Below are 19,696 nucleotides of genomic sequence, written 5' to 3' on the forward strand. Positions count from 1 at the left end.
AACCGGTTGATTGTGTAAAGTTGCCAGATCGAGGCTTGGCTCTGCATGCCTATGGCCGAGCGTGAAAAGAGCGAATTTACATCACATTAAAGGGAATATACATCATTTGCTTTTGCTGTAATTTTCAGAAATGGATGTAATTGGGGGGTTGGAAATATTTAGCAAATATAGTTACACTGACTTTTTTGAGGTTTTGGGTTCAAAAATGCTATAAAAACCAAGAAAAACAATCGTTTTCCTGTAGTCTGGTTCCCTGACTCCATTTAAGAAGAAACAGAGCAGTTCACATACATTGGGAATTGTAAGGTCAGGGAACCAGTCTAGCTGGCTTGTACCCGTTCATAGGTGTGTAATCGATTGCAAACAAGCGCGATGGTCAATTGGGGCCAGTATTTGAAAAAAAGCCAGTTTTTTCCAACGCTGGTCGGCCGATCAGCGTTGGAAATTGATACAAAAATAACACTTTTCTTGAAAATTACAGTATACCAGGTGCCATGATTTTACAGGATGCTTTACACTGTCATTCACTAACAGTCCAGCAAGGTATTTCAAAATGATTCGGTAGTTTTATTTTTTGATGTTTGCAAATGTTGTATTTTCCCTCATAGGCCTGTTCTCTGTTGTGCCTTAAAACGATCCCCATCCAGACAAACTCCAACACGAGGTTTTGGTGGAGTCCAGCTGTTTTGTACAGTTTAATAGCACAAGGTGTTGGGATTTGTAAGGATGAGGAAGGTTCCTATAGTAAATCAGCTTTAGGGGATTAGAGTTTTAAGTTATACAGTCTTAATCGTGCGCAATTTGAAAACTCTACCATGACACAACGCAAACTAGAGATAATCGGCTATAAAGATTCAGCGGCTTGAACACGTCTACAGCATGCAGGCTACACTGAAATATATTCCCCGATACATTAAAAACAAAATCGCGCGAACGCGGATCCGGATCCGAAAAACTGATACAGCATGAGTCGTGCTTCGGAATAATATTCCTCCTCAGGCGAAGGAAATAAGTCCCATTTTTCACCCGACATGAAAGGGGGAAACCCGATACAATAAAGGGAAACCAGTCGCTCACGGAAATGGACTCATTTTGACCTCGCCGCGGCAAGCAAATATTTGAACTGATAATAAGAATGAGTTTTTTCCTCCCGCTACTCTTTTTACCGCGCTTTGTGTGTGTGTGTCCTGCTCTAGAGTCTTTTAATATTGCCTGGAATGTTTTTACTTTCGTCAGGGGCACTAGGCCTTCTGGCTAGGTAAATATTAAACTATCTCCCCGCACATAAAGTCGAGAATAATCTATAAATTGTTTTTTTTTTATAGGCCCAATGCTGTTATTAAGCTCTGGCAACAGAGCTTCTACAAGTCACTCGGGTGTCGGTCGGTCGGTCCCCCCAAAACAAGTGACCAAAAACGAACCCCCTAACTCACCCATAAAACTGCAAGTACCAAATTGTAACTGTCCAGAAAAAAGCAAACAAAAAACATTAAATACTTGACAAAAAATGTTTGTGACAATTTTTGAAGTTGTTTTTGAAAATTGTGTATTTGGAGGCAAGATAATGTGCGGTAATGTTATAGTCACGTGGTGTTTTTGTGCGTTACAAACTTAGGAAGTTAGGGGGCTTCTACACACCTGTCGCTATACATCACCCCTACCTCTGCCCCTGCGTCAGTTTAATGAGTCTACAGGGCGTACGACTGGAGAGGACAGAGTTGCATTATGAAGGTCACTCTTATTTTGCATTGTGACTTGCAACAAATGGGAAATCCTTATTTCAATTGACAATCACGACCAAGTGATCGTGCGTAATAATTGTATAATTTCATGCAAGACTTTCATGTAAGACAGCCAGAGCTCATTGTGCAGTCGCACTTGTTTTCACACACATAAGAATCCGCTCACGTGATCACTGTACGCTCACGTGATCACTGTACACCCACGATGCCCTCTTCAGTGAAGAAACCATTGTGCATGCTAATTTTGTACAAACAATGCCCAGCGACGGAATTTTTGTAAAAAAAGTATTTATTTTAAACGTTTAACTTTGTATATGTCATGGAATTCTATTGTCCAAACGTGCAAGTACCCTGTGGCCTATTATTCAAGGATCTCGATTTCAATTCAAAAGTCATGTTTTGAATTGCGCTCGAAATCAGCGTCCGGGGACACGTTCTCATTCAGCCGACTGCAGCTACGCGATGTCACGCACTGAACCGACAAATTATAGCAACCGCGCGCGCGTGTACGTCTTGTCAACGCATTCGCGCACCCGTTCACGGCTTCGCCGAATACAAAAAGAACTACTAACGGATGTTGGAAATGACCTTTCATTGTTTTCTTCAAAATGACAGCTTGCCAGAAAGAATAATTTCACAGGGAGTTTATTGCCATTACTATCTTAAACCAAGTGTGCTTTTCAATAATAATTTCGTCAGTTACTTTTGGATAGCTGCAAATGATGTAGTCTACCTTTAACCCTTACCCTACTAGACCCTCCAAAGCATGCCAATATGTGCCTCAAGAAAATCTCCTATGTTTTTTGCATGGCCCTCCAATATCTGCCATGTCATTTCAAGGGTAACTGGACAGGCACTCCAATACATGCCACAGAGAACAATGAGAGTCCTCTGATAACAATCAAGTGCCCCCAGCTGGTCAGTATCAGGCACCCTCCAGGGCCTCCAACTCCTGCCAATTGGAGCCTTCACTGTTAAGACTTGTTATCTGCCAAATAACTGCAGCTGGAGGGCATTGGCATAACCAACTGACATGCAGTAAACTACCCTCAGAGAGTAAGGGTTAAGGAATAAGTGGGGCATGAAAAATGTCCCCTTCCAGCGTAATAAATCAAATCGTGTAATTTGCGCGAAGGTACTCTTTTTGTTTATTGGACTTGGCCTCCGCACGAGTCGTGTTTATTTTTCCTTCGCCTCGACAGTGTGCTATACGGAATGATGAATATAGCGACAGGTGTCTGGTTGGCGCTGTGCCAATCTTTTCCCGTCTCAATTTGTGTTGTTGACTGAAAACCTGATCTCATACAAAATGTATGAGATCTGTTGGTCTGGGAACCAGACTAATAACTTATACATCTGAAAGTGAATAAAGTGAATTGGACAAAATGTCCTTTTCTGTATCCTGATTGGCCAGGGGTTCTGAAGTACGCGTACACGTGCAAAGCAATAAGTCAACCTCGTTCCTATGGTGACGAGCAGTACGCTCCCACCACTACGTAATAATACACGTTGGAGATAATACAAGTACACGATAAAAACCATTACTTGCTATTGCTGTATCGAATCAGGATACAGGAAGCAAGTTTCCTTACCAGGGGTTACTAATGGAAACGAGGTTGAAAATAAAGTCACCTCTGGGGACGAGGTTGGTATGTAAATGTAATGAGTACTAATGAGTTGACCCATGATCTGAGGTCATCAGGACAGCAAAGCGCTGATCGTTCTCTGACTTCTTATATTAATCCAAGTAATGCTATATTGCAGTAATGTTGGATTAGTTGTGTTGTATTAATTTTGAACCGACATCCGTTTTTGTGGACAGTGTCATCGCTATATAAACGCTTCGTGTTTGTAACTAATTGCATTTGAAAAGTTAATTAAAGTTGAATCGTAATAAGCCTCCCACTTTAGGGGCGGGGAAATGTTTTCCCAAACGGTATAGAAATAATTAAGACGAGATTTGGCTTTTATTGGCAAAATTTAGATCAATATACGAATTTCAAAAACTACCATCAAAGCGGATTTGTTTGCTCCAAGCTATTGTATAGGAACTTTGATTAAAAAAAATAGCGTAAGCATTGAAAGTTCTTACGTTTATAAATGGAAAATATTTATTGTTTTTTTTATTCTTGAAAGAAATAATGTCCCACAATGCAAAATGAGATTACTTGGAAATGTGATTCGTATAACCCATAGACCACGCGGTCATGTCCCCCTATCAATTTCATAAAGGATTATTATTCAAAAGCCTTAGCGACTTATCCCTTGCTTTGACAGATCAGATCGCCTTTATTCCCTGACATCCCAGGCTAATTCGTGTTAGATGTCAGCCAAGATTATCCCCATATACTCCGGCAGATCAAAACACCGAACCTGACAGCTTTATACCGGGAATGTTTTTCTGTGCCTGCAACGCCACTGATTTTCAACGGTCTCAAGCCCCGGTGCTTACCTGCCTGGCGCGCGCTTTGACAGGCTGAAGTTTCACGTGCGTGCACGCACACATCACCGCCTGGGGCAGACCGGCTTCAATCAATCAGTGCCTAGCCGTAGATTCCCCTCGTCCCTTGTCTCCTTTCTGTCAGCACTTCTCGTCCTTTCGCGCACTCAGGTCCGGAAAGCAATTTTTCTTCTGTAACCAGGTATAGCCACTGACTGAAACCACGCGTGCGTGAAACATATCACTTGATGTAACTCATGATTTGAGATGACTTTTTTAAGGTTGATATTCCTGGCGAAGATAGAAGCGACAACGGGACCGAGTGGTTGATAAATCCCTCATATACTTATAACTATCATAAACTGTCCAAAAAAACCTAACCCCTACCTCTCAATAGCTTTTGTACAGGATTGTCACCATCTACCAGAAACCCCTATGGATTACACTGTATAACTGTCAAAGCCTGTTGAAGTGGTTTGATAGGGTGACCATTATTACTGGTACAGCTTGTGTAGCAGCCATTTTAAAGAGTGATGCCTTTGTTTGACTGGAATGCATGAGTGAACCTTTTGTGACTTCATTGTTACTGAGCTTAATCCATCATTGACAGGCACTCACCAGTGCTGACCCACCACATCTATCAATGTCAGTCAAGGCACGGTACCCTTAAACATACCTACTGCAGCCTGTCAATTGTACCAATATGAGGCCAGTTTACAGACCTGTTAAAACCTGTCACCTGATAGATTTTGACGTAAAGGGTAACTCTCTACAAATTGTAGATGGAGGGGTACATAATACTATTAATGTTGCTATTTTTTGACATACCTAGCGAAATATAAGAACATTTGATTTTGTTTTATTCCTTGACGACGCCCGTAACAACTTACGCATGCACATTATGGTCAGTGACTATGCTTGTTTACAGAAAAAAATAATCGCGTCCGGGAGGGAATGACTATAGAAGGTGGACAAAAATCTTCACTTCTAATCCAAAACCCCGTCCACGGAGAGAAATTACAACGGCGCTGGAAAAAAACAAAATTGTGATAAATCAGGGGATTGTCCGCCTATCAATTCTCCTAGCACACATTATGAGAGATTCAGACGTCACTGCGGAATTATCAAAACAACTTGCGCCGAGTCTTAGGTTAGCCAAAACAGGGTTGGAAGATGCGCTATGGTCACGTAGGCAATTTTGTTTCATTTGCCTCTAGTTTAAAGGTGCGCGCACTAGTTGTTGGTTTGGATGGAAAGTCCCGTTTTTCCCGACACGGCAGTTTCAAATTGAGGACATATTGATTAAAACTCTTTATATTGATGTAAACAAGTTGTTTCTTTTGATCTGTTTTAAATCATGTTGGTATCGAGGGTCATTTTAAGTGCACATGCAGGCGGTGTAGCTTGGGGCTGAGTACCCGATCGCTGATGTCAGGAACCGGTTCCAGATTATGGGATTGGGTATCCGTAACCAACATATTAGTCTTAGTAACTTCTCAGACAATGAAAAAGAAAGGTTTTGAATGTCATTTGTGGGGAACTTTCAAAATAAAAACCAGGCTACATGGGAAAACAAAACAGATTCACGTTAATGACGGATTGCGAAAGTGCAATGGACACCGTGAAGCTACATGCATTGAGATCACTGTAGGCCTGTACACGCTTGTATTTTGCTGTATTGACGCACCGATGTGGCAGTTCCACCTTGCGAACCTTTATGAACAATATGTACAGCAGATTCCGATTCTTACATTTTGGGATTGGGTTTTCTAACGGGTCCCCGGGTGTCAACCGGGTACCCGATTCCCGTACTACCCGTAAAATGCATACCCCTACTGTAGCTCGGATACTTGGAAAAGCCTAGAAAGAGAAGAAGATGTAGACTAGTAGTGTTACATTACATATTTTTTTCCTTGTCTTCTCTATACATGTTTCGGCAGGCTTGCGAGCTACAGTGCCATGGGCGCTTTTCAGGAAAACTTTGATTCCAATATACCATATTAAAATAATGACACAAGGTCTGTTGAAGGCCTCAAGCAATTTCTTGATTATTAATTTGATGACATTTCAAATGACCTCCGAATTGAATTTGTGCAGAATACCCCTTTAACTTCATCGTTTAGCGCCCTGGGTTGTGTCCGCGCTCACAGTATGTTTGTCCGCAGATCTGACTGCAAAAACCTCGTGCCTAGGAAAATTGCAATAACAGTAGCGCTTGGGGAATTGTAGTCTCCATTCGAGTCCCGATGCTGACGTGGGCTTTGGGCGGGATTTATGTCACTTGACGAAAATAACGGTCGGTGAAATTAGCGGCCACTGGATAAGAGCAGATATTTGTTTTCTATTAATAGGCCCATGCAATAATGTTTTCATTGCAAATCAGGAAATGGACCTTTGTTATTTTTGATATAAGTTTTACCATTTTAAAGGGTATTTTAGTGCCTTTTTGGTTTTTATGGTAATGCGAATTTCCATATTCATGAGCAAAACTGTGATGTCATTCCGGATTTGCAGAAACCTCAATGCTACAGCTATTTCAGCACAAAAAGTTGATAGAATTGTGGTCATTTTGTTGTCGTAAATGTTTCTTTTTTTTTGGTAACTCGTTGTTGTTTAAGTACATGGCAGCCCTTTCTGAGAAATGTTTTTTCAGTGTGCAAATTTTGTGTTCAAAATTTGAACAGAAAACCCCTCAACTGAATAGTGTCTTCCTGGAATGACATCACATCAACAGCTCCCTTAGTTGTCTGGAAAAGTATGGACAATTTTAATTGTTTAAAGACGTGCACTTTTCAATGAAATTACCCCCCCCCCCCAAAGAAAATAATTTTCATGCATTTAAGAGGAATAGAAGGTCGCACATAATGTGTTCCTATGTGAAAAATCATCGCATGAACACTTTAAATAATTGGTGCATGCATTACAGATGATCTGTTAATGGACATCTCTGAAAGTAGCGGGAGTCTTTTTCGATCCTTTTAATGTATTGTAGAGCATGCACTTTCAGATAGGGCGTGAAAACACCAACATTCGGTGATTTATTGTTATTTTTGAAAGAAAATCAATGAATCAATATCGCAAGCACACCATCAAAGTATTAAATTAAAAGTACGGTCTTGGGTTTTTCCGTCGAAGCCCAAGAAGCTGACTTTTTGAATCAGAAGCTTGAGACATGGTCGTAGTTTTGGAAACACGTGACGGGTATCTGCTGCCACCAAGCGTCGTGGCGTGTCTTAATAACCTCTGAGAATTTGTTGCCCATAAAGAAAGAACACTATAGACTTACGTCGTGATGTTGTCAGTTGTCCTTTGTATCATAAAGTCTGGGGTTGACAGAGAATCATTATTCTTGTGTTCTTGAGCAATATTGTTTACAGCGATTGTTGCTGTTCTGTCTGAAGATATATATTTGTAACTGATCTAAGCCCTTAATTTGATCCTTTGTTAAAAAAAGTTAAAATTCCATCATACATGCTTGCTCAAACGTTTTGTCGCGTGTGTACAAATTGAGGCTCATACAAAGTGAGGCTCTGCATTGTTACTATGGTGGTTGCTATAATAAGCAATGACGTAGTGCAGCCGCTTTCAACCCAACCTTGCACTTCTCTTAGAAAACGAAATTAAGAAAGCTACGAAAGCTTAAATGCAAGCTTCTTTTCTTGTTAAGTCATTTTAAGTAGTGCCTTACTTTTCCATGTGTTCCTGTCTGACTAACACGGCTGCCCACCACTGTTATGAATCAAAATATTTGACTTCCAATATCCATACATAAATACCTAGGACAGTTTACCCATTCCTATTGGTCCATAAAAGGAGAATTTTAGCACTACGCGCACGAGGCACGTACCAAAGACATGGCAAGAGGCTGCTTCACAAAACATGCAGTAAAATAGTATAACAAAATCGACCGTAGGAAAAGTGTGAATTGTTGACTTGTTTTGACTTTTTGACCGAGAGGTGTTTATGAATGGGAATTTTATCTTAACCTGTTACTCCTTTTGTTACTCCACTGGCAACTACTACTATATTCTCGCTATGGGAAAATTAAGACTTTTCCAAAATTGCGAAAAATTCCTTAACAGGCTGTTTTTTCCCCATTTCCCTTCCCTCGTCTATTTCCCTTCTAATTAAGAACACTACACCTAACACGTTTACCCATATTTCGTATTAAAATCCTGTGTCCATCACGCAACTCAAATGCCATTTGCTACATCTAACTCCGCCTAAAAAAAATCCAATAATCTTTCTCTCTTTAGAAAGCTTTCTCAGTCCTTGTCAAAATTCCTTCCTCCTCACAACCTTCATCTGTCCTCACCCACCTACCTCTGTCCCGACCCCCGTGAACTGTTCCTCAATTTATCACAATTTTCCCCCTGATGACCTGCCCCATTTATCATAAGTGCGTGTACATGTATTGAAAAATGTTTTCGAAAACCCGGCGTCGTCTCCAGCTTGTGCCTCCATTTATATTAACTTTAGGGAGCCTCAATTTCAAAACCGAATGGAAATGCTCTTAACTTTCGCTTCATGTTAAAGGATGATGTGCTCTCTAAAGCAGAATTACCTAAATTGAGCCAGCGTCTCCCAAATAAGGGGACTAGAATCTCCTAGACAACGCAACTGTAACTAAGCCGAAGTTTTGAAAATCTCACTGAGACAAGTAATTTTGTATGCAGTATCGTATGCCCAGTGCTTCCGCGCATTATCCATGCTACACCGTGCGTTAAAATCTAACCGCGGGGCCGCAATTAATTAGACGAAGGATGAGCGTAATCTACGTGCGCTGCATGGCTCGTCAAGGCCAAAACCCGCCCGTAAAGGAGCTGATGTATCAGGGGCTTTATCAAAAAGAAATTGACCAGTATTGTTTTCGAAACATATGTCTGTTTGTGTAAAATTTAGCACATGTGTTCACGGCATGTATTATATGAAAGTATGTTGTTCTCAGCGTTTGAACAGGAAATGAAATCCCGTATTGGCATGTCATGACTTTAGAGGCCACCGTACGATTACTTACTTTAATTTGTTATTGAAATATGTGTATTCATTACTATTCAAAATTTGTGGGAATGCCTTGTAAAAAGAAAAATCAAATATCTTTACTTGACCATCTTGCAAGACATGAGGCCATTTTTATGGCACTGCTAAAGCACAGAGGTTTGCTCAGGGAATTAAGGAAACAGCGGAAACAGCAAAAACAGCTTGGCAAGCGAGCTTCGTATGCAGGGATGTAAATCCTCCAATGGCGTGCAAATTTAACATTTAATTTCGAATTAGAGATACATGTATCACTCTATTTCAAATACATGTACAGACATCTCTAGTAGAAATAGATATATCTCTATTTGAAATAGAGGTATCTCCATTAAAACAGAGATATCTTTGTCAGAAATAAAGATATCTGTGTTAAATATAGAAATACTTCTATTACAAACAGAGATATCTGTATTAGAAACAGAGATATCTCTAGAATTAGAAACAGAGATATGTGTATTAGAAACAGAGATATCTCTATTAGACTATTAGAAACAGATATCTCTATTAAAAACAGAGATATCTCTATTAGAATATTAGAGATATATTAGAAATAGAGATATCGCTATCAGAAATAGAGATATCAGTATTGGAGATAGAGACATCTCTATTAGAAATAGAGATATGTTTTATCTATATAGCTTACTTCAACTGCGTCAAGTCCAGCACGGTTGCGTTCCATTTACGCGAACAATGCTAACGTTTGAAAACGTTGGCAAAGTTTGCACAAGTGCATGGGACCAACTGTTCGCCACCTACTTTGGCGAACGTTATACCAACATTAACAAACGTTAGTAACATTCACAATCGTTAGCAACATTAACAAAGGCGAACGGTCTTCCTAAGTCGTTCGCTTTTCAAAATGGCCGACACATAATGTAAAAGTGTTGACATTATACTGTTTAATGTGGGCCAGTTAATAACAAGCTTGGGTTGCTTGGCGGTTGCCTGTGACTTGACAAAGTCATGGTCTATAGCATTCGATATGGACCGTGCTGTCTGCAAAAGTGATGAGTTATAACGAACATGCACAGCAAATACGTCTGCCAAGTCTTATTTGCAAGAAGCCGATTTTGAAGTGCGGTGGAGTGTTCAGAAAACATTTGGTAATTACATTCACTGATTTATCGGCTATTTCGCTGAAGGATGTTTGCGTTGGACTCAATTAAAGCCAGTAATCAAACAGATTTGTTTTCACCGAACACTTGAATTGTTAATAAATTTAAAACCGAGACAAACACAAATCACAACAGAGTGGTATTAGGCGCCCGCGATTTCTATGTCCCACAGGGCTGTGCCGAATATACCGAATAATCAAATATCCGAATAGCATAGTTTCGATTCAGGTAACAATGTGAGCGGTCTCGGGGAGATGATGATAACATCCATGATGTTATGTTAATCATAATACGTTCCAAAGTTTATTGTTTGTCAAACGCCACACTTTTATTGAAAGCCACTTTTGTGCATGCTTTGAGAACTTCCATGAGGAATATTAGCACAAATTCCTTCTTTAAAATAGGCCAAATATCAGCCAATGCCTGCTCTTTATGTAAGGGCCCCAGGGAGAACAGTTCATTGACAACTGATGAGGCTACCCTGGTCAAATAACACGAAATAAATAAATAAATAAGTACCGTGTAATATTTTTATTCTGGTAAGCTTGTTGTCCATTTTCACAGGTGCGCGGAAATCCTCATGTTTTACTTCATCGCCGCATTTCGGAATCGAATATTCGATCAAGTCCAAGTGGGAATAATCGAATACCAGATTATTCGAAAATGCGCAGCCCTAATGCCCCGAGGACTAACCGCATGCATAATGCAATACGAAAAATGATAAAACCCTCTCGAAAATGACATGTTGGGGGGGGGGGGATCAGACTTGTTGACTGCGCAGTAGGCAGACTCATGACTTATACCTCGATCGAGCGGACGAATATATCTTTTCCCTTCTGTACACCTTTTCCCTGAAAAAAGAAATACGTGGAAATTTGTTTTCTATCTTGTCTGGTTAAGAACGTGGAGACCGGATGGCATTATTTCAAGGGATTTTGTACTAGCCCGATCGAGCGCTCAGACAGGTTGTCATGGCAACCTGAATTGAATCAGCCGTGCATTTGGTTGTCGTCTGTATTAAAGTGAGTGGTCATGTTGGGTGGTTTTTTTTACGAGCAGATGAAACGACACACTGCCTTAACGTTCAAGCCATTCTCTGTGCTCAAATCACTATGATGTACACGTAGCCGGTTTGATTGCTTTGAATTAGCCATGGATGACACATTTTTCTCAACTGCTTTCGCTCTGGAAGGAAACTGTTCTCATTTCTATCAATGTTATTCTACTTTTTTTTTTAAAAGTTATGAGATAAAAAAAAACTGCTGAAAATTTGTTAAAAATGGTGCATGAGATCAAAGTAGAATGCTACACGGAATCCAAAACAAACCAAAAATATTATGTCGAAAATCGAAATGTTATGTTTTTATACTAAAGGTTATGTTTTTATACTGAAAAATACGCGGGAACTGCCTGACTTTCAATATCGGAGTATGTGCCGTGCATAAGTTGCCTTCCGACGACAGGCGCATGCGTGGTAGTGTGACGTAGCTGCGCATTGGTGATGCGCGTTATCACGGTACGGTCGCCCACTCTTTCACTTGGAACGTTACTTTAAAAGATTTGTTTTTCTTTTTCTTTTTCTTTTAGAAAATCCCGCGTTTTCTGTAATTTCAAACTGAAACAAGCCGATTTAAATGAGTGAGTTTGATATTTCAACTGCGCGTGCTCACAGTCGGCCGTGTCAAATCAAACTCACAGCGGTACTAACGAAATAGTAAATTTGAAGAAATTTTTTTTTAATGAAGTAAGAAAAAATCCGACAACTCTGGACACAACAGATGCTATTGCCCCATAGACTTGTTTGCATTTATCTGCAATTTTAATCCCAAAGTGAAAAAGAAACTGTCAAATGTTGATGTGCACATGCGCAGTTGGAATACCAAACTGCCTTATTTTTAAGCTCGCGTGTTAAACGCTGTGTTGATACACAAAACATTGGACGCTCGTCTTAAAAACACCTGTCGATCATTGTAAGAGCTAAAACAAACAATTTCCCGTATTTTTGTTAGTTCACGTTTTTACAGAGTACACACTTTATTAAACATTTATTTTCAATTTCATTAACTTCATGGCGGCCTGTCAGTGCCCTTGAAAGTCAATTTGTTCTCTGCGTAATGATGGCGATGTTCGTTTTGGGGCAGAAGTCAGAAGGAAATGTCACTTGATGCTGGTCCGAGAGGAGCCATCTCACTGACTGACTGTCACTTGTGAGTCGGGCAGTGCTATCGGATAGGATTACCCCGTAAGGCCAATGAATGGGCTAAATCTTGCCCATTTTGTAGACCAGATGCACGAAAAGACTTCCAGTGAATAGCCATTCTGAATTAAGTGAAAAGAATTATGCGCACTCAGGGACCAGCTTTACTAAGCTCCCCAAGTGATGTTTATTCTCACTTTCGAAGATCGCTTCTATAAGATTTCACTTGCGAATCGAGGGAATCGATAAATTTGCCAACCTTCAAAGAGATGCGCCAGGTGGGCCCTGAACGCCTCGAGGCGGAGGCTAGGCGTGTAACATCCGAGTCGGCGCGATATCGCTTCCTGTACTCGTCAGAATCTGTCCGTGGGACGTTGACACCGTTCCCACCTGCCCGCGGTTAAAGGTCATTCTCCTAATGTGCATAAATACAACTTCATTTGCATAATTAGCATCATCTGCATAAACACGGCATAGACATCCAACCAGACAGTAACTATTGCAGAATATTGTATCGTCGGATTGTTACAAACTGTTCCTGTTTTACCACTTTGTCATTGAAGTGTTTCAGTTTATTTCAGTTGTCGAGGGTTTGGAAATAATTACGGATGAACATTATTTTGTCCAGGGATGAACATTTTTGGTGAACATCGGTAGTACAGTGTATCATCTTATTTCTCTAATTCCTTGTTTTCTTTACGGTATTTCTGTATACCGCCTAAAGGCCTAAAGGCTGTCTCACATTCAGATCTCGTCGAAAACCGCCCATGAAACATTGACCCGTGAATGTACGAGATTTGGACTATAACGATCCCTCCCTCAGGAAAAAGAAACTGGGTCATAATTATTTGACTTGATACTTTTCTTGGTCAAAATGACGGGAAAAAGGTGTAATCTTGACCAGGAAAAGGTGTCATTTTGACCAGGAGAAAATGTCAGGTCAATTTTTTTGGCCCGGGACTTTTTATTAGAAAGCAGCTAGCTTCACGGAAATGTATCAAACGGTTTCCCATATACAGGGCGAGTAAAAAAACCACGAAACCGGGCAGGACCAAATTTTTGGATGAAGCTTTGCCTGTACTAGCACGTTTTTTTTTCTTCAAAATCTAGGATATAAAGCCCAGTCATTAAGCTTTCTTTTAGTACAAGAATCATTCAAGTCACTCATCATGTACTTTTCAAGTTACGGAATTTTGAACACAAACACCGTTTTAAAGTTCTGTCGACGGATCACAAAAAAGTAAGTGTTCTTTCAGCAAAACGAAAACAATTCTCATAGGATGCATGTGAATTTATTTCGTTTTGCTGAAAGAACACTTACCTTTTTGTGATCCGTGGACAGAACTTTAAAAACGGGGCTTGTGTTCAAAACTTGAAAAGTACATGAGTGATTTGAATGATTCTTGTACTAAAAGAATGGTCATTGCTTTAGCTTTCATATCCTGGATTTTGAAAGTGCTACAGGCAAAACTTTATTCGAAAATTGGTCCTGCCATTTGGGTTTCGTTTCGGGTTTTTTTACTCACCATAACATCTGGAAAGAATGGAAATGAACCGATGGAATCAAAATATTTTTTTTTTCATGGCACTGAGCTGAATTGATTGAAATAAAAATGGCCGCCCTAGCAACGACAGCATTGTAGATCATTTCCACGATCGATCGCTTCTAGTCCCGTTCCCGCCCGTATAGCTGCTTTCGACGCCAAAAGCAAACACCCAATTTTCATACGTTACACTTTTCATTTACATAAAATATTTTGGTGCAATGCTTAATATGACAGTGCGTTTGGATAAAACAGTGCAATGCCACGTTTTAACAATTTAATCATTAACGTCTGGGCACCGCACTGCGTGCGAGTCGTAAAATACAGCCTTTTTTCGTGGCTGAATTTTTCAGTTGATAAAGACAAGCCGTTGGGCGAAATAAAAGGAAACAGTTAAACTGTTTGGCATTTGAAAAGGGGAGTAAAATACGAGCGGAAACTGGATCAATTTTGCCATTTAAATCTTTTCCGAAATGTCAAAAAGGGTTCATGTTTACGCATCTGCCTTGTGGCTGTGCTTGCTTTGGGATATACAAATGTTGGAAACTGAAAAATTCGAATAATTGGAAAAATTGGTGACGAATCAATGCTGTGATAGTTTCGTTGCAACTGCGGCATGATAAAAGTGTCCACTATACTGCCAATTAATAAGGTTCTGTTGCGTATTATGTATCACTGAAATCAAATGTTCTTGTTTTCGGCATCTTTGCTCTACCAGACATATACCAAGTAGATTCCTTTCGTCACAAATTTTCAGTCAATGATAATTATTTTTAAATAGTTAATTTTAATGTAATCTATTTGAAATTTGTGGCCAACGTGCCGTAACATCTTGTTAAATTTGTTTTCTAGTCAAATCTGATCGTGTATCATGAATATTTTTCTCACATAAAACGTCTTCTTTGAGTCACCATTCCTAGTTGAACAAATCAAGTTTAAAATTTCCCTTTTTAACAGGTAATAACGAATTATTCTGCTATTCAGTGGAATACATCTTTCTGTGATTTTAAACGCGTTTACTGCCAATTTGGATAAATTTCGTTTAATTTTCATTTAGCGATCATTTCCCGTTCTCTCTACCTCACGTGACAGGCTTGTTGGCGCGGAATTGACGTCAACACCAATTCTCATTTAACTTCAGGAACGCGTTTCAGTAGAGGGGAACAATCAACTTAAACTTCTCCTAAGTCCTCATGCACTGAATATAATTATTTCGTATTTAAACCAAAAACACTTCTTTGCTACTCGTTGTTGTGAGCCTGCAAACTTGCATTAACCCTATAAAGACTTCAGGTCTTTTAGAATGCATTTATAAATTCCTTCGTCATCTGTTTTCATTATTCATTCAATTTTGCGTTGTTTTTATATTAATGCACATTTGGAGAAGTATATACGAGTTAATAACAATAGCCATATTTCTTATAGACCGTTTTGCGAATACCGCCATCTTTGTGGTCACGTGATAAATCCTTACGGGCATTTCATTGAAAATGCGTCCCATCATGCCACTGTATCTGCAGCATGATGGGACATAATCTGCAATGAAAACGTCCCAAAAAATTAGTACTTGATCACAGAAATGGCGGTGTCTGTGATGTGAAACGGTCCATGGAAAATGGCTAACAGTAATTTCGATCCAAATAATTTAAAATTCGCGGTACCTTGTCTCTTCAGAACTGAAAGTGCTTTGGACAAAATGATATCATCATCTGAAATTTTGTTTAAATGAGTTGTCACGCCAGAATATTTGATTCCTGGAAACGGAATGTTTTTAATTTCCCATATCAGGATAGCTACTTTACAGTTTTTAAAAATAAATAAGAAGTATATATTTTATGATTTGAATAAATTAATGTTTCTCATTGAGTCTCAAGGCTGTGTCACTGCCAAACGAGGCAATTTACATGCAACTTAATTGTTTCGGGCAATTTCCAAGAAAAAAATTGCAGGCAAATTATAATTAGCTGTAATGTTTAAAGGCGTTTCCATGAGCTATTGGGGAAAAATTTCTCTTTTATCACGGTTCAGTTAATAGCTTTCCGTGCGTTTGGTTGCCTCCTGGTTGGCTATGAACATTACCCCTTGTTACTTGGCCCTAAAAAAAAAAAACAATGACAGTATAATGTAGGCATAATGTTTTATAGATTTGTCTCTTTTTTTTGCAGTTTTAAAATCTACATTCTTATAATAATTATAATCACAAGGAATTTGCTAGCGCTACCAGTCGGGATTGTGAGCTTTGCCATAAAATGGCGGAGATCTGATGTCTTCGTCCGAGACATTCGGGTGTAGTCTGCCCGTGTCGAGGGCGATGAGCTCTTTAGGGGCGGCACCAGCCCCGGCGAGACTGACCCGGTCGAGTTCTACCGTCTCCTCAGTCACGACTCCCCCATGACCTTCCAGATGGGACACACTGGTGTTGATGAGAATCCGCGGCGACGCAGTGCGGGGGTTGTGGGCCTTGAGCGGCGGCAAGGAGCCCCCAGGTTCCTTGAGGTGGCCCGGTAAGGGAGGCACTGGGTGGTGCTGGCCGGAGTCCTTCCGTGAGTGGGGCAAGGTGGGTGTGCTGCTCGTTATCCTGATGGCAACCATCTCTTGATTTAGAGCTTCGACAGAGGATGACCTGCCTCTACCATCTCTCTCCTCCAGGTTGTCATCTGTTGGCGACACGGAGCTAGTGTCTGTACCAACTAGGCAGGAGGTCAGTTTCTGGAATCTAGGATCCTCTGCACTCCTTCCCATTCCTGCCGTTAATAGGTTGTCCTCCGATTTGGACGATCGTAGAGCACTCTTAACAGAAGGAGCTAGGTAGCTCATGGAGCCTTGGACCTTGGCGAGCTCGCCTGGGGTACGAGCCCGTCTGGCAGGGGTAAGGCCCCTCTCCCACGGCCGCTGCTTGGACGAACTCGGCGGGGTAGGAGAGGATGGGGAGGTGGGAGTGTTTGGTGAGCTATCACTCAGATCAGAGTTTGATTGTTGTCTCTTCCCGTCCTTGTAAGCGTAGACGGTGATGGCAGGCGCGCCGTAGGTGGGAGTTGAGGTACCGGCAGCTCCGGGCAGGTTGGAGGTGGACCGGGATCGGTGGTGGAGCACAGCGGGGCTCAGACCCGGCCCAGCCGACCTGATGCGAAATCTAGCCCCGTCCTTACCCGAATCAGGGATTGTCAGGGCATCGCCACCTGATGCCGTGGTCCGCGATGGACTGGCACTGGAGCAAGCTTTTCTGCTGTTGATGGGCGAGTTGGGTGTGCTGCGAACTTGGCGAATATTCCGAGGACTACTGTCAGGTGGTGGGATAGGCGGGAGCAAGCGGTTACCCCCGCCGGCAGAATCGGCCTTCCTCCCCACGGCCGAGTCGTCAAAGACCCGGTGCTTGCGGATGTCGCGGCACATCTGTCTCATCTGCTTCTCCTCCCTCTCCCTCATCTTCATGTGGGCTCTGGATTCCCGATCCAATCGATCCAGCTTGAGAGCCAGTTTGCGATCGCCCACGCCGGCCTTCTCCAGCACCAGGTCCTCTTTGCTGGCCTGGGGTTTGCTGGTCGAGTAACAAGAGGTCTTCATGACTCCACCCAGGCAGCGAGTCTGGAGCGGCGAGGGCCCGCGGGGGCTCAGCGCCGTCGCGCCCGCCGAGCCCTCCAGTAGCTGTCGGTGACTTTGTAGGCTGTTGGTCTTGAGTGGCATACTGACGGCAACATGGGTTCGTCATACACACAACACTCCTCTACTATAGAGAGCTTGGGTGTGATTACATTATCGAACCAGTACACGAGGGTTGATGTCTCGTCCGATGTCGATCATGCCACACTGAAGTGGCTGTAATGATCCAAAGCACTTGTCTTGGCACGATACTCCAAATCCAAAAGAAACACACCGCACGAGCGGCTTTCCACACAACGCCACTCGGCAAAAACCTTGTGATTATATTCCAAATGTCCCCGTCCAGAATCCGCAGATGGAAATCACCAGGACCTTGCACTAACCCGTCCCAGCATAGCGCACAGTCATCATCTTCTCCCGTCTAGAGTCCGATAGTTCCTCCCTACTTGTAGGCGAGTACTTCCGACCACCGCTCACTAGCATTACGACCTCAAACGCACTGCACGACATCACCCTAGATTATTGCATTAGCATACATTATAATCCCAGTTGAGAAAACCTCGCGCGCTATATGGCTCGTGAAGCCGACGATATTTACCATCACACCGACAATTGCTTTCAATTGTAGCTTTTAACCCAATGTACCAATTCGTGTTCCCATTTACACTTTGCATCAGAGGTCAAAATCTATACCAATCTACAGTACACTGCCGAACAAAATGAGCCCTGTATTGAAACATGCTGTTGCGTAGGAACGGCCGAACGCTTGAGCAAATAAATGACACCAACATCATCTCCTGACGAAATATTGACGATAATTTATTTTTTTTGAAAGTGCAACTCACGGCCAGCAGTTTAAGCACGCTCTTAAAAGTAGAGACCACTATGCAAAATATTATATGCACTAAATTACTAAATATTTTAAATTGCTTATTATATGTACTTCCATTAATAGCTTACATTTTTCTACTGTCAATGACAGTGGGTTCAATATTGTATGTGCTCATAAATTTTTGCGTGTTATCAGCCTCGTCTTTGGTCATTAGTTCCAAGTGAATGCACACTTATCTAACCACTCTAATAGCTATACTCCCACCAAGTGCTACAGTCATCCTTGCCCTATATTATCCCTTGGTGTAGAAATTGAACAAACAATGGAACAAATAAATTGCAATACGACAGTGCCAAGTAGGGCTCGCGGCTGTCAACAGATGGCGTCAACAGGGGGCGCTATCACACCGGAACGATCACACACACTCACACCCATTTTGAAGGACTTCAATGAAACTTGAAGCTACGGGAAAGTCATAAAGCCTTTTCACTTTTGCTGGTTCCAGAGGCCAAGCCTGCATGGGCTCCTCACTAACTGTCTGGCAGTGCTATCGTGTAGGAGTAGTAACCCCGTAACGCCAGTGTATAGCATATATCCAGCCCATTGTGTGGACCAGAACTGCCCCAATCTAATTGCATTTTCCCCAGCAATATTAAAGTTATTAACTTTTGAATGAGACATCGAACTTTCTCATTCAAAAAGTGAATAACTTGATAAATGCAATTGGGTGCAAAATGATCGAACGAAAAAAAAATAACCTGACGTTTAGGCCAAAAATAAAAAGTCTCCGGTTTCTGGTATGGAGCTTGCCCAAAAAGTGGTGCGGCGACGCGGCTTTTTTTTTTTTTTACTTGATTTTTTTGCTTCAAATGTCGGCTGATGACTGCAAATGGTGCCCGACTAAACTTAGTGCAAATATATGGGAGTCCAGAGAGGCCACATAAAGCTTATTCTCGACCATAACCCAATCTAAAAACACATTAAAATTGTGCAAAAGCAGGATTCAAGTCAAACCAGTGAGTTTGGCGGTTTTGAGACATCATCTTTCATTGAAAAAAAAAATCGTTTTCATTTTGCCGACGCGCATGGCTACGGCGACGCGCGCGCATACCAGAAACCGGAGACTTTTTTTTTGCCTTAATTATGGAATCATTTCTTCACAAAATTCGAATTATCTGCCAGACAATAA

The sequence above is a fragment of the Patiria miniata genome, unplaced genomic scaffold (genome assembly GCF_015706575.1).
Source record: "Patiria miniata isolate m_02_andy unplaced genomic scaffold, ASM1570657v1 HiC_scaffold_2, whole genome shotgun sequence".
NCBI lineage: Eukaryota > Metazoa > Echinodermata > Asteroidea > Valvatida > Asterinidae > Patiria > Patiria miniata.